The sequence below is a fragment of the Aethalodelphis obliquidens genome, unplaced genomic scaffold, assembly GCF_003676395.1.
Source record: "Aethalodelphis obliquidens isolate GAN/ISIS:26980383/991018 unplaced genomic scaffold, ASM367639v1 scaffold56, whole genome shotgun sequence".
Taxonomy (NCBI): domain Eukaryota; kingdom Metazoa; phylum Chordata; class Mammalia; order Artiodactyla; family Delphinidae; genus Aethalodelphis; species Aethalodelphis obliquidens.
Window position 1 is genome coordinate 7751194 of NW_020838000.1, and position 13425 is coordinate 7764618.

A 13425-nucleotide genomic window follows, 5' to 3' on the forward strand; every position below is an offset into this window, starting at 1 on the left:
CACTGATCAAACGCTGAGGCAGTCCTGCACCATCAAGCTGTTGTAACAGAATCTGTTGGTGTCTGCTGGCGCGCTGAGTGACAGCAGTGTGTAATCAAAGAGACGCACAGATACACATCAGACGGCAGGAACACAGAAATAAGCAGCGAAATGGGAATATTTTGGAACCTAAATGGACCTTGGCACAAAACACTTTGAAACTGTCATTTTGCAGAGCCTGATCATTTTTGCTTGTTGCATTCGGAATCTGGAAAGAGAAGAGGAAGGAAGAGCAGAGTAGGAAGGTTAGTTTGTATGGGGTGCACCCTACGCTCCAGGCACAAAGGACTTTACATACATCATGGGATCTGACTGTCATACTCACAGTACGACATAGGATTATTACACTGATTACCAATGGGAAAACCACATCTTCAGAAGTACAATAACCTGCTCAAGGCTACACAGCTTATGAGTGACAGAGCCAGAACTGAAATCCAGGTCTCTAAAGCCCATAGCCTCCCCACGTCCTTTATTTCCAAGCTGTGGTGGAAATCAGGGGCCAACACTTCCTACCAGCCCAGCCTCAGATACTCTCCTCATCTGGTTGTTTCTGAGTACACAAGAGGAGCTGCCCTAAGCAAGTGCCCTTCACCTGTCTGAACCATCTCTCAAGAAGAAGAATGCATCTTATTCAAAAAGTAAACTCCTGTGAAAAGCTAGACTGGGTTCATTTGGCAGATGATCCAGAAGCTTATTTTGCTAATCAAGTTTTGTGGACTGTGGGGTCAGAATACTGGGCTATGAAGTTCAAGAGCCTTGCTAGCCTCCCAGATAGGTGCCCTGGCAGTGGTCTGAGCAGAACCTTCTCCATATCCACGTTCAATGGGGGACCAGATTACATGGGAGCTCGTACAACGTCTGCCATCCCCAAAAGTATTCATCAGTGATGAAAGCCAGGCTCCCCCTCTGAGCAAGGGAGAAGATTTACAAGAAAGCAAGTGATGTTCCCTGAGGGGAGTAAACCCACTTCATGTAAACCTGAAAGATCAGTTAGATTTCCCAGAATTCACCCCCAGCATGTGCCCCTCAACTCACAGAGAGAGGGACTGTGGGAAACACTGTGAATGGACTCAAAACAAAACAAGGCTCACCTGATTACGAGTTTCATTATGAACCTCGGGTTTTTTAGAGCTGGTGACATCATGTTGCTTTGAAATGTTGGGATGGGAGGAGGGGCTGGCATCTCAGCTTAATGCAAACGTGAACTTGGGGCCCTGGCAGGCCTCCCCATTGACATCACACAGAACCTTGGCCCCACTTGGGCCCCATTCACTCTATGGGCCACCCCTATCCTTCTCCCTCTCCCAAGGTGGTTAGCTACCAAGGTGGATTTTTGTTGTCTTCAAAGGCAGCCTCAGATACCACCTGATAGTGCAGTCATTGTCAGAGAAGGTCAGCTGGAAGCTGTTGGCAGTCGGAAGAAAGCTCTGAGATTGGTCTCAGCCTCCACCTACAATATGCCCTTTGAATTCAGGATCCATGCGAGCTTGGCTGCTCAAAGTATGGTCCACGGATGAGCAGAACAGGCCTCAACTGGGAGCTCGCAGAAACTACAGAATCCCCAGTCCCGTTCCAGACTGAGTGGATCAGACTCTGCAATTTTTACAGGATCCTGAGATGATTTGTACATGCATTGAAGTGTGAAAGTGCCGAAATAGAACAGTGGTTCTCCAAGGGTGTCTCCAGGACCAGCAAGATCAGCATCACCGGCAACTTATAAATGCAGAATCTCAGGTCTGCTGAATCTGAATTTCCATCTTAGTGAAACCACAGGTGATCTGCACCCACAGGAAAAGTGGGAAAGTACTGTTTCAGGGTCAGGAAGACCTGGGTTTCAGTCTCGGCATCACCAGTTACAAGGTGTTTGATTTTGGACAAAGTTACATAACTCTTGGAGTTTCAGTTTCTTCAACAGTAGAATAAAGCTAATAGATCCTTCTCTCAGGAAATTCACAGGGATTAAATGAGGTCATTGTAGGGAAAGCTCTTCTCACAAGGCTAATGCATATTAAGCACTTACTAAATAGTTGTTTTTAGCTTTTGCTGTTTGTTCCTCTTCCTCTTGTCTGTCATTCTCTACCCTAAAGATATTTCCATGAGGACTTTCTGGGTCTCTTCCAGCTTTAACATGCTCTGATTTGACAATCAGTTCATTTTTCTTAAAACTGCTGAGTAGCCACTAAACCAAACCCTGTAACTGTAATAGAAACAAAACCGGATTAAGAGTTAGTTCCTCATCTATGTCCAATGTTTTCTTGCCAAGTTGGGTTTTGTCTCTAATGTGGGACGAAAGCAGCAGGAGGGCAGAGACCACAGCATGTCCACTAAGTAATTTCCATGGGAAAAGTTCAGATACTAATACGAAGGGAAACAAAGCAATCACGGCCCCTATCCTCAGGTAGTTTGCTGATTGAACCAGGGAAAGCAACAAATAGATATATCATTGCAGTAGAAGCTGTAAAAGTATTGTGAGGTGTTGTGAATAGAGCCATATGAGCAAGAATAGAAGGATAATCAAATCCTTTGGATGATGAAAGTGCAGTTAGGGATGTGAAGCTGCAGAAATGGCCTCTTGGAGAGAATGACATGCAAGCAGAGACGTGAAAAGGAAGAATAGGAGTTGATCAAGGGAAAGAGAACCCAGGCACAAGCATCGACAAATGCAATGGGCCTGAGGCAGAAAGGGCTTTGAGAAATCAAAGAACCAAAGAGAAGGTAGATGTGACCGGAGCCCAGTCGATAAGGGGGCTGGTTCCTGGCGAGGCTGTGGAGGTGGGTGGAGCCAGATCTGGGCTCCCAGGCAATTGGCTATTCTATAATTTCGGGACGGCAAGGCAAGACACCACTGTAGTAAGCTCGTGGACATAGGTGGCTACAACACGTCTCGTTACTAACAAGCCACGCATGAGCTCCAGGCACCGAGGAGGAGCTCAATAATATTTGTGATAAGCACAAGTGCCTAAATGGATGATACATGCAAAGGAGAGGAACTGATGATATAATAGAGGTAAAAGTTACAGCCCAGGAAAAGAACCTTGCGAAAGAATGCAGGATATCGCTCCTCCAAGTGCCACTTCTCTCTCCTGAATTTAAAATTTTTTCTTGAACTGCTAAATTTTCTTATCTATATACAAGTTTGCTATAATACCTCATGTCATTACTGCCTATGTCTCTAGTACCCTTTACAGCAAAACAAAGTTGTCAGTTCTTGTTATATCCACTTCCTGTGTTCTCATGTGCCTCTATTTGAAAAAAAAATTAAAAATACTCTTGATACACTAAAGAATATATGTCATGTACGCATAGATCATAAAGCTTAATGATAAAAATGGATACCCCATGAATGTTCCACCCAACTCAAATATTATTAGAACTACTAGAACCTTACCAATTCCATTGAAGTGATGATTTGTGTTATTGTTTTTCATTCCACCCACCGCCTCCACTAACCCAGGCAATAATAACCCTGAAATTTTATCTATCATTTCCTTTCTTTTGTACATGGTTTTGTCACAAATGCTTATACCCCTAAACAGCATATATTTAATTTTACCTGACTTTTTGTCCTTTATAAAAATGGAAAATCAATCATGCAAAATCAAGTCCAAATGGAATAGCTGGTGGCAAAATATCCAAACTTTTAGAAGAAAATACTGAGCAATATCTTTATGATTTCCAGTTAGAGAAAGATGTTTTACATAAGACCTGAAAAGCACTCATGTTTAAAAGAGAAAAAGACTCCTTCCCTCTATATGTAAAAACCACCTTTCTTTCACTCCCTTCCAGATGTCACACTGCCAAGCAATTGAAGCATCAGTGATTCTTCCTTTTGAGTTAAACATACCCGAACGCTATGGAATTCCCTTAAAACACAGGTATCCTTCATGGACTGGTAATATATAAGCCTGGGACTCAGACTCTAAGATAAAAGTTAGCATGCAGAAATTATTAATATATTAAGGAGGGTTCTTAATGTCAACAACTGTGGGGGAAGAGAAGGAAGCAGGATTGAGACAGGGGGAAGTTGAGCTGGGATGCGGTCTCAAGGGAGATCTCAGCCAAGGTCACAGGGCTCTGAAGCTGGGATGGCCCTTCATAGTTATTCTAAGTTGCAGCACAGAGGCTTTTATCCCCTCATCCACCAGTGTTGAATGCAGTTGACTTTGGGCAAGAGAATTCTTCAGCCAAGGCAATTCCTTTAGAATGTTGACATTTGGGAGATCTCTGCTGGCAGTCCTTCCAGCATCTGGCAGCGTACATTCTCATTCCTGAATGGAAATCTGGGTGGCACACTACAATATGCACCAAAGTCCCTCACACCTTAGACTGACTGAGAATATTTAATGTCTTCTTGAGACTGGGGAGACCTAATGGCAAAAGAACATTAGCTATGGGTGTGCTGATAAAGGAATATGAGAAGCAAATCAGCCCTGAAAGCAGCTTGGTATGGAGAGAGCTGGGAAGAGAAACTTTACTGAGTCATGGGTATTAAGTTAGGATTATGTAATGCGCCAAGTTCCTCTATAGCTTCAAAATGTTTTCCAGAACCCACCTTGATCCTTGCTTCTAATGAGGACTGAATCACCCAACTAGCAAACCAAAGTGTGTTCTTAGAAAACCAGCCCCACAGGAGAAACCATCCACCTATCCACCAAAAAAAGTTCACTTTGGCAAACTTACCCAGAATTTTGTAATCAGAAAATCTACAAATAAACTATTTTCATTGTAATGTGAACAAAAGCGTTGAATCATTTCAAAGAATAGAATTTTATACTTTGTATTACCAGGTGGGAGAGTGGCACTGAGCCAGGGAAGGTAACTTGACCTTTCTAGGACTTTGGCTCCTTACTCTCTTAATTAGAGCCATGCTCGGCCATGCCTGAGCTTTAAGTAATAGGCAGCAAGAGCAGCTCAATAAGGTAGAAGCAGGCTTACAGTGGCCATAAAGGAACCCAGAGTCATCTGAACAAATAACACTGCAATTACCAAAATTCCCAGAGTTCTGCTTTGCAATTTTTCAGAAGGTGAGAAGATTTTCAGTATTTTTTTTTTAATGACCAAAAAGAAAGATAAAGCCATTAAGACATAGCCAGTCCTCCCTTTATTCTGACTTGGTATTGCTTCACTTGGGCTGAGCAAGTAGAAACAATTGCAGTGGAACCTGAACATGAAGAAGATGAAATGACTCATCTTAATTATTCTTGAAAATGACAGTGTTCAATAAGCAGCATTTCTGCAAGATATTTATAGGTTTCTCACTTAAAAGGGGGGCTGGGGAGCTCTTTCAAATGTTTTTGGGAAACGCTGCATATTGTATCTCTCTCCCTCATAGTTGCAGTTGCTTTTGAGAGATCTGAGAAGTTCTGCAGCCAAGAAACCTTCTCAAGCTTGTTGAAGTATGCAGTCCTTAAGAGTGAACCCCAGAACGCATGTTTCCTGGAACACCCATTCATATCTTGCCAAACTAGTATATGAAAAGCACGGTTTGGAAAATGTTGGCCTAACCCTAACTATTCTATTTACAGATAAGCATCTTGAGAATCATAAAGGAAAGGGGACCTTCACAAGGTCACAGCACTTATCAGAGGCAGACACAGGGCAAGAACCCTAGCTCTAAAAACTTGCAACCAGTGTTCTCCTTCCAATCCACTGACTCATGGAAGAAAATTAAATTTGCTGTTTAATAAATGGTCTATTGATTGAGGGTTGATCTAAGAGATGGCTGTTGGATCCAACTTAAATAGAAAATTTTTCCATTTTTTTTCTTATTTGTAGGGTTATTATAAGATTTCTTATTTATAGAAAATAAGGGTTTTCTTATTCATAGGATACTTCTAACCCTGCTCTGGAACAGGGAGATGGAGACAAAGATAGTGTCCTTTCATGAAGGGCAGAGATACGAACCAGCCTTGGAGCAGCCTGCCTTGGTTTGGAGGGTAGAGCACAACAAAGAAGGCTGGAACTCCTTAAGGAAGTTGTGCTGGGAAGCCAGAGGAGCCAAAGGGGAATCTGGGTTAAGAGTTGGGAGTAAGAGAGCAGAAAGCAACTCCCTCTGTAAGCATCTTCCCCCACCCAAGAGTCCTCAGATATATTGGAGGAAGGACTGAACTTCTCTATCCAATGCAAGGTAGAGACTCAAATTAATTTATTTGGATATTTAGATGAAAGGTGAACCAGAAGGCCAAATGGGGCATTTAAGGTACACAATGAGATGGCACAAGGAATATCATGTGAGAAAATCACTCAACATGGCTCCTAATTTCTTCCAATTGGATTGATCACCACTGGCTTCCCATCATCTCCTAGTCACATAGTTTCAGCCTCCCTTGTTTTGCTTTGTGTGGTCCAGTGTGGACCCAGGCCCCCTTCATCCACTGAAACAGTGTGTTGCAAGGCAGTACACACCACACACTGAGCCTGTCCTTCCTGCTCTCTGATGAAATACCCTTAGGATTGAATCGCAAGACCAGTGAGGAACAGGCCTAGAGAAGACTAAGAAAACGTGCACATTCCATTTTCAAGATTAAAACGCTAAGGAGAAGTCAGAATTAAAAGTTTTTAAAATGCTAAGGCATCTAAAACAATCTCACACATACATATATATATATACTAATATATAAAAACTTCATGGCAACCACAAACCAAAAATCTATAGTAGATACACACAAAAAAAGAAAAAGGAATCCAAACATAACACAGAAGATAGTCATCAAATCATAAGAGAACAAAAGAAGAAGAAAAAAAAGACCTACAAAAACAACCCGCAAACAATTAACAAAATGGCAATAAGACTATTCATATTAATAACTACCTTAAATGTAAATGGACTAAATGCTCCAACCAAAGGTCAAAGAGTGGCTGAATAGTTACAAAAACAAGACCTGTATATACACTGTCTAGAAGAGACTCTCTTCAGATCTAGAGACACACACAGACAGAAAGTGAGGAGATGGAAAAAGGTAATTCATGCAAATGAAAATCAAAAGAAAGCCAAGGTAGAAACACTTGTATCAGACAAAATAGACTTTAAAATAAAGACTGTTACAAGAAACAAAGAAGGACACTGTATAATGATCAAGGAATGAACCCAAGAAGGACGTATAACAATTTTAAATACATATGCACCCAACATAGGAGCACCTAAATATATAAAGCAAATATTAACAGACATAAAGGAAGAAATTGACAATAACACAATAATAGTAGGGGACTTTAATACCCATTTACATCAATAAACAGATCATCCAAATGGAAAATCAATAAAGAAACACTAGCTTTAAATAACACATTAGACCAGACAGGTTTAATTGATATATATAGGACATTCCATTGAAAATCAGCAGAATACAAATTCTTTTCAAGTTGCACATGGAACATTCTCCAGGATAGATCACATGCTAGGCCACAAAACAAGCCCATACATGACAAACCCACAGTTAACATCATACTCAACTATGAAAACCTGAAAGCATTTCCTCTAAGATCAGGAACAAGACAAGGATGCCCCCTCTCACCACTTTTATTCAACATAGTATGGGAATTCCTACCCACAACAATCAGACAAGAAAAAGAGATAAATTGAATCCAAATTGGAAAGGAAGAAGTAAAATCATCACTGTTTGCAGATGACATCATACTATATATAGAAAATTCTAAAAACACCACCAGAAAATTACTAGAACTCATCAATACATTCAGTAAAGTTGCAGGATACAAAATTAATATACAGAAATCTGTGTGTTTCTATACACTAACAATGAACATTCAGGAAGAGAAATTAAGGAAACAATCCCATTTACCATCACATCACAAAGAATAAAATACCTAGGAATAAACCTACCTAAAGGGGTAAAAGAACTGTACTCGGAAAACAACAAGATACTGATGAAGTAAACTGAAGAAGACACAAGCAGATGGAAATATATACCATGTTCTTGGATTAGAAGAATCAATATTTTTAAAATGATCACACTACCCAAGGCAATCAACAGATTCAATGCAATCCATATCAAAATACCAATGACGTTTTTCACAGAACTAGAACAAGTATTTTAAAATTTGTATGGAAGTACAAAAGACCCTGAATAACCTAAACAATCTGAAGAAAGAAGAACAGAGCTGGAGGAACAAAGCTACAGTAATCAAAACAGTATGGTACTGGCACAAAAACAGACATATAGACCAATGAAACAGAATACAGAGCAGAGAAATAAACCCAAATAGTTATGTTCAACTAATTTACATCAAAGGAGGCAAAAATACACAATGGAGAAAAGACAGTCTCTTCACTAAGTGGTGCTGGGAAAACAGGACAGCTACATGTAAAAGAATGAAATTAGAACATTCTCTAACACCATACACAAAAATACTCTCAAAATGGATTAAAGACCTACATGTAAGACTGGAAACCATAAAACTCCTAGAAAAAACAAAGGCAGAACACTCTTTGACATAAATTATAGCAATTTTCTTTTATTTATTTATTTTTTTAAGAATAGAAGAGTTTTATTTGAGTCAGACTGAGGACAAGCCTCGAAGCCCACATCCCAGATGACTGAGAAACTGCTTTGGAGAAGCAGGGTTTTCAGTATAGTTTTATATCTTGTCAGGACAAAGAACATTAAACAAGTGATGGATCCATTGCTACAATGTTCAGACAAACAAACAAACAAACAAAAGGGCTTCCCTGGTGGCGCAGCTGTTGAGAGTCCGCCTGCCAATGATGCAGGGGATGTGGGTTCGTGCCCTGGTCCGGGAAGATCCCACATGCCACGGAGAGGCTAGGCCCATGAGCCACGGCCGCTGAGCCTGCGCGTCTGGAGCCTGTGCTCTGCAATGGGAGAGGCCACAACAGTGAGAGGCCCACGTACCGCAAAAAAAAAAAAAAAAAAAAAAAAGAGCAGACCAGCACTTACACAGCAAGCAGGATGGCTTTGGCACCTGGGAAGGCAGCCTTATCATTAAAAGAGGACCAGCATTGGTGTCCCAAGAAGAGGGGCATTTAATCTTCACTTTTAACATGGACATTCTTTACTTCTGGTCCATGAGCCCTTTTCTTTAATAATTAAAGCAGATGTTCAATGTATATTTGATAGACCACAAACAGGACATTTTAGTTAGCATCAAATTCAAATGAGCTCATGTATAAGACACAAAGACTTTCCTATATTTCAATATGTGAACATTTCTTATATCAGAACCCATGGTTGGCAATTTTTACTTTCATTTCTTCTTTAGCCCGAAAGTTATATTTGAGTGTTTTTTTTTTAACATCTTTATTGAAGTATAATTGCTTTACATTGTTGTGTTAGTTTCTGCTGTACAACAAAATGAATCAGCTATATGTAAACATATATCCCCATATCACCTCCCTCTTGCATCTCCCTCCCACACTCCCTATCCCATCCTTCTACGTGGTCACAAAACACTGAACATATCTCCCTGTGCTATGTGGCTGCTTCCCACTAGCTATCTTTTTCACATTTGGTAATGTATATATATCCATGCCACTCTCTCACTTCATCTCAGCTTACCCTTCCCCCTCCCCGTGTTCTCAAGTCCATCCTCTACTTCTGCATCTTTATTCCTGTCCTGCCGCTAGGTTCTTCAGAACCATTTTTTAAATTATTTTTTAGATTCCATATATATGTGTTAGCATATGGTATTTGTTTTTCTCTTTCTGACTTACTTCATTCTGTATGACAGACTATAGGTCCATCCACCTCATTACAAATAACTCAATTTCATTTCTTTTTATGACTGAGTAATATTCCATTGTATATATGTGTCACATCTTCTTTTTCTATTCATCTGTCAATGGACACTTACATTGCTTTCATGTCCTGGCTATTGTAAACAGAGCTGCAATGAACATTGTGGTACACGACTCTTTTTGAATTATGGTTTCCTCAGTGTAAATGCACGGTAGTGGGATTGCTGGGTCACATGGTAGTTTTATTTTTAGATTTTTAAGGAACCTCCATACTGTTCTCCATAGTGGCTGTATCAATTTACATTCCCACCAACAGTGTATGAGGGCTCTCTTTTCTCCACACCCGCTCCAGCATTTATTGTTTGTAGATTTTTTGATGATGGCCATTCTGACAGGTGTGAGGTGATACCTCATTGTAGTTTTGATTTGTATTTCTCTAATGATTAGTGATGTTGAGCATCCTTTCATGTGATGGTTGGCAATCTGTATATCTTCTTTGGAGAAATGTCTATTTAGGTCTTCTGCCCATTTTTGGATTGGGTTGTTTGTTTTTCTGATATTGAGCTGCATAAGCTGTTTGTAAATTTTGGAGATTAATCCCTCATCCTTTGCTTCATTTGCAAATATTTTCTCCCATTCTGAGGGTTGACTTTTCATCTTATTTATGGTTTCCTTTGCTGTGTGAAAGATTTCAAGTTTCATTAGGTCCTGTTTTATTTTTTTGTTTTTATTTCCATTTCTCTAGGAGATGGGTCAAAAAGGATCTTGCTATGATTTATGCCATAGTGTTCTGTCTATGTTTTCCTCTAAGAGTTTTATAGTATCTGGCCTTACATTTAGGTCTTTAATCCATTTTGAGTTTATTTTTGTGTATGGTGTTAGGTAGTGTTCTAATTTCATTCTTTTACACGTAGCTGTCCAGCTTTTCCAGCACCACTTATTGAAGAGGCTGTCTTTTCTCCATTGTATATTCTTGTCTCCTTTATTAAAGATAAGGTGACCATATGTGTATGGGTTTATTTCTGGGCTTTCTATCCTCTTCCATTGATCTACATTTCTGTTTTTGTGCCAGTATCATACTGTCTTGATTACTGTAGCTTTGTAGTATAGTCTGAAGTCAGGGAGCCTGATTTCTCCAGCTCCGTTTTTTGTTCTCAAGATTGCTTTGGCTATTTGGGGTCTTTTGTGTTTCCATACGCACAGCAAAATTTTTTCTTCTAGTTCTGTGAAAAATGCCACTGTTAGTTTGAGAGGTATTGTATTGAATTTGTAGATTGCTTTGGGTAGTAGAGTCATTTTCACAATGTTGATTCTTCCAATCCAAGAACATGGTATATCTCTCTATCTGTTTGAATCATCTTTAATTCCTTTCATCAATGTCTTATAGTTTTTTGCATACAGATCTTTTGTCTCCTTAGGTAGGTTTATTCCTAGGTATTTTATTCTTTTTGTTGCAATAGTAAATGAGAGTGTTTCCTTAATTTCTCTTTCAGATTTTTCATCATTAGTGTATAGAAATGTGAGATTTCTGTGCATTAATTTTGTATCCTGCTACTTTACCAAATTCATTGATTAGCTCTAGTAGTTTTCTGGTAGCACCTTTAGGATTCTCTATGTATAGTATTGTGTCATCTGCAAACAGTGACAGCTTTACTTCTGCTCTTCTGATTTGGATTCCTTTTGTTTCTTTTTCTTCTCTGATGGCTGTGGCTAAAACTTCCAAAACTATGTTGAATAATAGTGGTGTGAGTGGGCAACTTTGTCTTGTTCCTGATCTTAGTGGAAATAGTTTCAGTTTTTGACCACTGAGAACCATGTTGGCTGTGGGTTTGTCATATATGGCCTTTATTACATTGAGGTAAGTTCTCTGTGTGCCTAGTTTCTGGAGGGTTTTTTTTTTCATAAATGCGTGTTGAATTTTGTCAAAAGCTTTTTCTGTATCGATTGAGATTATCATATGGTTTTTATCCTTCAATTTGTTAATATGGTGTATCACATTGATTGATTTGCATATATTGAAGAATTTTTGTATTCCTGGGATAAACCCCACTTGATCATGATGTATGATCCTTTTCATGTGCTGTTGGATTCTGTTTGCTAGTATTTTATTGAGGATTTTTTGCATCTGTGTTCATCAGTGATATTGGCCTGTAGTTTTCTTTCTTTGTGACATCTTTGTCTGGTTTTGGTATCAGGGTGATGGTGGCCTTGTAGAATGACTTTGAGGGTGTCCCTCCCCCTGCTATATTTTGGAAGAGTTTGAGAAGGATTGGTGTTAGCTCTTTTCTAAATGTTTGGTAGAATTCGGCTGTGAAGCCATCTGGTCCTGGGCTTTTGTTTGTTGGAAGATTTTTAATTACAGTTTCAATTTCAGTGCTTGTGATTGGTCTGTGTATATTTTCTATTTCTTCCTTGTTCAGTCTTGGAAGTTTGTGCTATTCTAAGAACTTGTCCATTTCTTCCAGGTTGTCCATTTTATTGGCATAGAGTTGCTTGTAGTAATCTCTCACGATCCTTTGTATTTCTGCAGTGTCAGTTGTTACTTCTCCTTTTTCATTTCTAATTCTGTTCATTTGAGTCTTCTCTCTTTTTTTCTTGATGAATCTGCCAAATGGTTTATCAATTCTGTATATCTTCTCAAAGAACAAGCTTTTAATTTTATTGATCTTTGCTATCATTTCCTTCATTTCTTTTTCATTTATTTCTGATCTGATCTTTATGATTTCTTTCTTTCTGCTCAGTTTGGGGTTTTTTGTTATTGTTGTTGTTCTTCTTTCTCTATTTGCTTTAGGTTAGGTTATTTAGTTGAGATATTTCTTGTTTCTTGAGGTAGGATTGTGTTGCTATAAACTTCCCTCTTAGAACTCCTTTTGCTGCATCCCATAGGTTTTGGGCTGTCATATTTTCATTGTCATTTGTTTATAGGTATTTTTAAATTTCCTGTTTGATTTATTTCTCTTTTTTTAATTTTTATTTTATTTATTTTTTTATACAGCAGGTTCTTATTAGTTTTCCATCTTTTGCATATTAGTGTATATATGTCAATCCCATTTGTTTCTATTTCTTACAGATTTTTTCCTGTAATTGATATCTAGTCTCATATCATTGTGGTCGGAAAAGATATTTGATATTACTTCAATTTTCTTAAATTTACCAAGGCTTGATTTGTGACCCAAGATATGATCTATCCTGGAGAATGTTCCATGAGCACTTGAGAAGAAAGTGTATTCTGTTGTTTTTGGATGGAATGTCCTGTAAATATCAATTAAGTCCATCTTGTTTAATGTATCATTTAAAGCTTGTGTTTCCTTATTTATTTTCATTTTGGATGATCTGTCCATTGGTAAAAGTTGGGTGTTAAAGTTCCCTACTATTACTGTGTTACTGTCAATTTCCCCTTTATGGTTGTTAACATTTGCCTTATGTATTGAGGTGCTCCTATGTTGGGTGAATAAATATTGTCAATTGTTATATGTTCTTCTTAAACTGATCACTTGATCATTATGTAGTGTCCTTCTTTGTCTCTTGTAATAGTCTTTAATTTAAAGTCTATTTTGTCTGATATGAAAATTGCTACTCCAGCTTTCTTTTCATTTCCATTTGCATATATCTTTTCCCATCCCCTCATTTTCAGTCTGTATGTATCCCTAGGTCTGAGATGGGTGTCTTGT